Consider the following 8871-nt stretch of genomic DNA (forward strand, 5'->3'; position numbering starts at 1 on the left):
GGTGCCTAACTACTAGGACGGTCGGGGATTGAACCCCGACCGTCCTTCATGCAGGTCGGGGTTCAATCCCCGACCTGCATGAAAAGCAACGGACCTGCGAGACCGTTGCTCTATCGTCCATCCCAAGGGGTTGGAGGGAGCAAGTGTTCAACGACACTTCTCTACAGGTGGTTGATGTAGGGTCGTCAATGCTTTCCACTTGGATCTTACTGGCTGTACAAGTCCGAACATTTAAGGACTGAAAACGTTTCTCGGTTCCTTGTTTTACCAATGAGGAATTAGTTTCTTCTCCTCAAAATACAGTAGATTTCGATACAATACAATAACAAATCCAATCATCGAACCTCCCACAGACACACCAAGACGCCTTCGCCACAATGATTCACGTCCCTCGGATGAAATATCTTACAGTTAAACAATGAAATCACAATAGCGTGATGTATGTGTATTTGACGAGAGCGTTTGGCGGGAGAACTCAATTCCCCACGACAGAGACTAGTGGGGTTACCCGTAAAAATTGGATTGGGGACCACTTCGTTGCCTCCGACCTGGTTATGTAATTTTCACCATATGATAGCTGAGTGGACAGCGCTCGGGATTCGTAGTCCCTAAGTTCTGGATTCAATCCCCGGTGGAGGTGGAAACAAATGGGCAGAGTTTCTTTCACCCTGATGTCCTTGTTTGCCTAGCAGTAAATAGGCACCTGAAAGTTAGACAACTGCTAAGTGGCTGTTTCCTGGAGGTGTGTAACAAATAAGAGGCCTGGTAGAGGACCGGGCCGCGGAGACGCTAAGTCCCGAAATCATCTCAAGAAGATGGTGCTCTTTGGGGTTAAGCGAGCTTCTGGGAAGACCCGGTACGCTAGTTCGATCCTGTCGTTCTGCTTGAAAGATTTTCACATAAGAGTTATCACGCTGTTGTCAATTCATTGTGTATGAAGTCAAAACGTTTCAGAAGTCTTAATCAGCTGCATTTTCGTAAACAATAAGAACAAAGGTAACTGCAGAAGGCCTATTGAGCCATACGAGGCAGCTCCTATTTATAACCACCCAATCCCACTCATATACATGTCCAACCCGCGCTTGAAACAATCAAGGGACCCCCACCACGTTACGAGGTAATAGATTCCACAAATCAACAATCCTGTTACCGAACCAGTATTTACCTTTGTCAATCCTAATAAGGTCAAATATTTCCTAATAAATTTAATCTATCAGGTCCCCACACAATGTGGTGAAGGAATATATTTCAATGTGGCCCGAGAAATATATTTCACTTCGGACGTTTATGTGTCGCCGTCATCCACACCAATGTGGCGCTCTGAGAATCCTGACACATCCTTGGAAGAAAAATTATGTTCACACACACACACACACACACACACACACACACACACACACACACACACACACACACACACACACACACACACACACACACACACATATATATATATATATATATATATATATATATATATATATATGGATATATGGATGGATGTTGCTTCTTATCACTGATATCCTGGAAAATAAAGCTCGATTACTATATCTATCTCAGCTTTCTTCTCCAACGAAAGTCAGTCATATAACACCTGATTGGTTAAGAATTGCTAACACCTGATTGGCTAACAACGGCTTATATCTGATTGGCAAAGAATTGCTCACACACCTGATTGGCTAAGATACATACAGCATTCTACCACGACAACGTTTCAATTCTGTTAATCTATAGAATAACACGTTGGCACCTGGAATAAACAATGCACTAAAATATCCCAATTTATATCCTAAAGTGACTCTTAAGTATTGAGAGCATAAAACCTGTTTTGCTTATTTTAAAATTGTGCATTTATTTCCCTTTTAGTTCTTACTCTCTCAAGATCCTCAGCATCCCTCAGAGACTCCAGGCAGGACAAACAGGATCAATAACACTCTTGGGGTTCGCAGTTCGAGTCTCCTAGAACCCAAGTGAATGGAACAGGATCAATAGTATTAAAGCTATCTTGTCTTAACCTGACCTAATTCATCCTTGGGAAGGGGATTACTCGAGAAACTTTTGACTTTTCCATGCCCTTAAAAGCTGCCTTGCTTCAACGGGGTCATGTTATTATATTCTAAAGGATAATGTTATGTTTGTGGGATGGTGTTTAGAGGGAGATATATTGACGCTTTCCAGAGTCTTTCGTATAGTGTTCCAGGGATTAGTTTATGGTGTCGTGTTCCAGGGATTAGTTTATGATGTCGTGTTCCATGGAATAGTTTATGATGTCGTGTTCCAGGGATTAGTTTATGATGTCGTGTTGCATGGATTAGTTTATGGTGTTGTGTTCCAGGGATTAGTTTATGATGTCGTGTTGCATGGATTAGTTTATATGTCGTGTTCCAGGGATTAGTTTATGGTGTCGTGTTGCATGGATTAGTTTATGGTGTCGTGTTCCAGGGATTAGTTTATGGTGTCGTGTTCCATGGATTAGTTTATGATGTCGTGTTCCATGGATTAGTTTATGATGTCGTGTTCCAGGGATTAGTTTATGATGACGTGTTGCATGGATTAGTTTGTGGTGTTGTGTTCCAGGGATTAGTTTATGGTGTCGTGTTCCATGGATTAGTTTATGGTGTCGCGTTCCATGGATTAGTTTATGATGTCGTGTTCCAGGGATTAGTTTATGATGTCGTGTTGCATGGATTAGTTTATGGTGTTGTGTTCCAGGGATTAGTTTATGGTGTTGTGTTCCAGGGATTAGTTTATGATGTGTTCCAGGGATTAGTTTATGATGTCGTGTTCCATGGATTAGTTTATGATGTCGCGTTCCAGGGATTAGTTTATGATGTCGTGTTGCATGGATTAGTTTATGGTGTCGTGTTCCAGGGATTAGTTTATGGTGCCGTGTTCCAGGGATTAGTCTAAGGTATTGTGAAAAGTAGACAATTGGTTAACTGACAAATGTCTTTCATATCCACACAAATGAAAAGTGATGTGGATATGAAGTGTTGTGGGTCAGTAGAGCAAAGACTCGTACATCTGCATAGTGTGAAAGATAGAAAACGTATCCTGCATTAGAAAATAGAAATGAGCTGGGAGTAGACATAACCTCAAATTTAAAGCCAGAGTCACTATTTAGCCGAATAACCAGTGCAGCATAGGCCAAAATGGCTATTATTCAGATAGTATTTATTAGATTTTTAGGAAAAAAACTTTAGTGTTATATATAACCTCCGCGAGACCAACTTTCTAGTATGCAGCCCCAGTATGGAACCTTGATCTGATGAAGCACACAGTAAACATTGGAAATCTAGAGAGGTCGCTACTGAATTGAGGGAATTGAACAAGTAGGGAAGATTAAGGATGCTGGATTAAGATTAAAAGGACTTGATTAGAAGATAAAGGATACTTTTCCACACTGGAAAAGAGAAGGAATAATGGGAACAATAACAACTGATAAGATGAACACATCCACAGGAGCCTTGATTAGGGTTCGAACCTAAGCACTGGGTGTTCCCAGACGCGCTCTAGTCGACTGTACCACGACATGATAAAAAGACAGTCGATTAGACCACGTCTGGGAACACCCAGTGCTTAGGTTCGAACCCTAATCAAGGCTCCTGTGGATCTGTTCATTGATATATCACGTTAAGGTGATTTCTCTGTGTATTGACATTTAAGATTTTATTGTAAATTTAAAAAATGGGCACAAAATCAATGTACAAAGCGAGGGACACATTAACGAGGGGTATAGATGAAAATTAGAGAGACCAATGAGTCACAGAAATATTAGAAAGACCTTTCTCGGTGCTATAGAGATGTAAGTGCATGGTTAAAGCTAACTTAATACTCAGCTTTAAAGATAAAAATGCTAAAACATACAAGAGAATAATCATGAAATTGAACTAGAAAAAATGTTCTAATGACGTAGCTTGAGAGCTCACGCTCGACTATGCAAACGCATGTCTCACACACACACACACACACACACATATACACACACACACATGGGATGCATTAGGAAGTGATGTGGTGGAGGCTGACTCCATACACAGTTTCAAGTGTAGATATGATAGAGCCCAATAGGCTCAGGAACCTGTACACCTGTTGATTGACGGTTGAGAGGCGGGACCAAAGAGCCAGAGCTTAACCCCCGCAAGCACAATTAGCTGAGTACACACACACACACACACACACACACACACACACACACACACACACACACACACACACACACACACACACACACACACACACAATGAAAACAAGGACAAGCAACCCTCTGAGACGAGTACCAAAGCCAGTCCAATACCATAAACAAATACTCAATTGCATTCTGCTCCGCAAATCGCGGTACATATGACCTCTGTGTCCCATTTATAGATGAGAGGCGCCGCATTTGGCCCGTACGAACCCTTTCTCTCTCCCATGTTTCATGTTGGACGCATTGCTAATGTAATTGTACGAGTCAATTACCTTTTAATTATTTCCACTTTTCTCTCCATACGGAGATGTGAGATGGTCGAGGTACAGGAAAGGAAGTGGGGAGATGAATAAGGGAGGGGTGAGATGGGAAGGATGTGGTGGTACATGGAAGGGGAGAGGAAGAACAAGCGTTAAGGGAGAGTGGGAATAAAGGGAGAAAGGATGTACGAGAGAAGGTAATAGAGGCAAAAGGAGAGTAAGGGAGAGAGAGTAGAAAGGGACAAAGAGTAAAGGGGAAATAAGAGGAGAGGAAAAGGGGACGTTATAATTCAAAAAGGAAAAAAAATGAGAAAAAAGGAGAAAGGGGACATAAACGCCGGAAAACGAAGAGAGAAAGAGAGAGGAGAAAGAGAGACACTCAAACGATAACTATGCAGAGAGAAATCGTGCTTTGCTCCACCATCCACTATATCTCTTCTTCAATCCCTTCTCCCTACATCTAACTTGCCTTCTCAAATACTCTTCCGCCCTCCATACCTATCCCCACCCCCTCTCTACTCACCCCCCCCCATAACCTCACTTACCCATGAACCCCCCCTATCCCCCTACTCCCCACTGAGAAACAAACCATTACTGAATCGTATAATCTGTAAAAATGAAGACCTTTTTTCTTTTAACCCCTAGGTTGTGTGTGTGTGTGGAGAGAGGAGGATAAAGTGATGGGGGAAGGGGGAGAGGGAAAGAGGGAAAGACGGGTGGAGGAAGAGAGGGGGAAGAGCCGATCATACTATAAGCGATCAGTTAAGTTGGACAATCCTTACCAAACTTTTTACGCCTTAATAACTGTTTGAGAAGATGTCGTCTATGGCAGCTTCCCTCTGACCGGCATGCATCCCTCGTTTCCTCTGGTTTACTTAGGTTTCCTCTGGTTTACTTAGGTTTACTTGGGTGTTCTCTTGTTTCCTCTGGTTTACTCAGGTTTCCTCTTGTTTCCTCTGGTTTACTCAGGTTTCCTCTTGTTTCCTCTGGTTTACTCAGGTTTCCTCTGGTTTACTCTGGTTTCCTTTCATCTGGGTTCCTTTGTTTTACTTAAGTTTACTTTTCTCCTCTCAGGTTTTCTTAGGATTCATCTGATTTTGTTTGATTTACTTTCACCTTTTTTGTCGGTTCCTCTGGAAAAAATGGTCGAGCATCGTAGCGTCTGTGACTCAATGCTGCTTCAGAGCCCCATCCACTGATGACGTCACAGGTCAGGTAGCCAAGCCATTCTCTTATCACTGTTATATCAACAAATTTAAATGGTTGAAACATTTATATTTTGGTTAGATTAAAGTTGCAACAAAGTGTCATAAGCGGCGATTGTGTGCTGCTCACTTGAGATAATATTAAGTGGTGCAGCATTTAGCTCATCCCTTGTTGTGATTGGATGTCGTGGCGAATGTCAACAAAGAGTTTCTACCAATGAAATGCAAGTGCGGGAATGCTTCCATCAGCACAGCAACCCATCTTATGGGTTGCCTGTTGAGAGTGTAATTTTATGCCCATAGATGGCATCAACTCAACAGGCTGCTGTTAACCTAACCTGATGATTGTCACTTTTTCTATGGTTAGAAAGGGCTATCTATGGTGAGCCAGTCGTACTTACCTAGTACAGGAGCGGGGCTGTAACTATGGGACAGTAAGTAGATTGACTGAGTGATGAAGGTTAAGTCACTTAAGAGATGGTACGGGTATGAATAGCCCGTAAGTGGTAGATTTTTTTAGTAAATGTGTACTATGTGCTAAGGTCGCAAGGGCTGCTATCGCGGGGAGGATGCTTCTTGACAGTATTTATGAGGGTGTCCAGCTGCTGGACATCTTTTTTAACCAGAAGAGTGGCAGTGTTGATGGCTTCAGGGTAGTTACTGCAAGATTCAGGGACTCTTAAAGCTCTTCTAAGGTCGTTGATTGCTTCACATTCCGGGAGATAGTGAAGTAGTGGCTTTTCTGCAGTATAAGGCGTGACCTGAGACACTCTGGTTGAGGAGACTGAGTACGTCTTAAGCTCTTTCTCTCTCTCTAATTATTGGATTATCGACTTCTATCGCATTTCTCCTTGTTAATTATTATCTTTTAATCCTTTCCCGGGTCTCCTCCCCTTTCATAGTCTAAGTTGCCGGTGGATGAATGTTGTGTGAACAAGCTAGTGTGTGTGTGTGTGTATGTGTGTGTGTGTGTGTGTGTGTGTGTGTGTGTGTGTGTGTGTGTGTGCGTGTGTGTGTGATGATGTTGACTGAGGATCAATTCACTTCGTTTATATTCACTTGGTCACTGGTTTTAAGAATCTTGCAACAACATAGCGGTTCTGTCATCACCTTTTTGCCTGCCACCATTACCAAAACACCAGTTACAGCCTCGCTCCTGTGCCAGATAAGTCCACTATGGGGCTCACCATAGCCCGTGCTACTTGGAACTTCTTGTTCCGGTGTAACTAAATCTAAAACAACAAACCAAAAGATATTTTTACAACCATCAAAAGGCCTGTTGATAGTTTACCTACACTTTCCCGACACCTACACTCTCACACACCTGCACTCTCCCACACCTACATTCTCCCCACACCTGCACTTACCCCCACACCTTGTGTGTGTGTGTGTGTGGAGAGTTTGTGTATTTACAGATGTCCCCATATATCTGTAAATCACAATCGACTTGAGAATGGTCCAGGACGGACCGAAACGTCGTCGTCCCTTCATCTTCTAGTGTGTGGTCTGGTCAACATCTGTAAATCACCTCGTAACCCCGACAAGCGTCTCCACGAAACACAAACAAACTCAGTCACACACAGGCTATGTGCCCCGCCTAACCTTCCTCCTACCTCCGCCCCCACTAATAAGATAATCCAGTGTCAGGTGGCGAGGCAAGGACGTTTGACCGAGGTCATCACAGGTCACGTGTCATTAGCAGGAGTGGGCAAACCTCACTTAGCTCCAGCCAGATCTGACCTTCGATGCAGGTGATGAGTTACAATAACGTGGCTGAAGTATGTTGACCAGACCACACACTAGAAGTTGAAGGGACGACGACGTTTCGGTCCGTCCTGGACCATTCTCAAGTCGATTGTGACCTTCTATGTAAGTTGGAGGTTAGGCTTTATGGGCGCTTGAGTTAGTACTGGAACACACAGAAATCACAATAGCGTGATGTATCAAACGAGACTGTTGAATTCTGGTTGATGTATCAACCTGAATTTCCGGTTGCAATTCTTTTAACCATGTCGTAGATCAGTCGATTAAGGCAGCGTCTGGGATGCTCTCCGACGTGGGTTCGGATCCTCGTCACAAGCCTTTGTGGATTTGTTCATTAGTACAGGAACGAGAGGCAGGAAGCGCTGCTCTCTTGTTTCAATGTCTTTTTTCACCTTGGTTCAGCAACCCGGCTCTGCTCCCTTCTGAGTTATTCAATTTCTTTCTTTATTATGCACCCCATACCCATCCCATGGGCGGTGGTGTAAAGGATTACAGAGGCACATAATCGGTTCAGGAACTGAACCCTCTAGTTCGTTTAGCTAAGCAAATAACAATGTTTGACGCTAGTTACAAAATTATCAATGTTGTATACACATGTACACACCCTCATACATACATTTACATATATATATACGTATACACATATACATACACATACACATCTAATCACCCACACTTCTGAGTTAACTGGTTGTACAACCACCCTCAGCTAACCAGTTTGTTCCTGCACATCTCATCCAAGTCTCTGCCTAATTTTTTTGAGCATGCGCGTTCATGCATTCCCAACTTGTGTGCGCGCGCTTGCAAACTCACTCAAACACCCGAGTAAATATTCAACTACACATATTTACACAGGCATACAAGCCCATACACCCGAGCTGCGAGGACGTGTGTATAAGTAGTTAAAGAGTCGTCCCTTGAGGCTGTTAATGTTGGGTAGTTGTGGCCTCCCGTGTGGGTCTGGGCATACTAATTATTCTATTATAGGCTTCTCATAATCCCTTTCAATCCCTAGCGCACCCCCATTACACACATGAGTGACTCCCTCCGCCTCACTCCAGGGATTATTGAGCGGGTGGAGGGAGTAGTGGAAGGGGTGGAGAGTGGAAGGGATGTGTGGGAAAGATGTGTGGAAGAGACGTGTAGATAGCTATCAGGAATAGGAAAGCGGCCGTGTAGGAGTGAGAACAATTTATCCGTCTTGATGAGAACAGGCTGACTACCTCACCTTATGAGGTGTTCATCTGTCTCCAGGTGTGAGATCTATTATATGGACAAATCCACAAGGGCCGTGACGAGGATTCGAACCTGCGTCCGGGAGCATCCCAGACACTGCCTTAATCGACTGAGCTACGACAGGGTAAAAGGGTTGAAACCGAAGTTCTACTGAACTTACTGAACTTCGGTTTCAACCCTTTTACCCTGTCGTAGCTCAGTCGATTAAGACAGTGTC

The sequence above is a fragment of the Procambarus clarkii genome, chromosome 25, assembly GCF_040958095.1.
Source record: "Procambarus clarkii isolate CNS0578487 chromosome 25, FALCON_Pclarkii_2.0, whole genome shotgun sequence".
Lineage (NCBI taxonomy): Eukaryota > Metazoa > Arthropoda > Malacostraca > Decapoda > Cambaridae > Procambarus > Procambarus clarkii.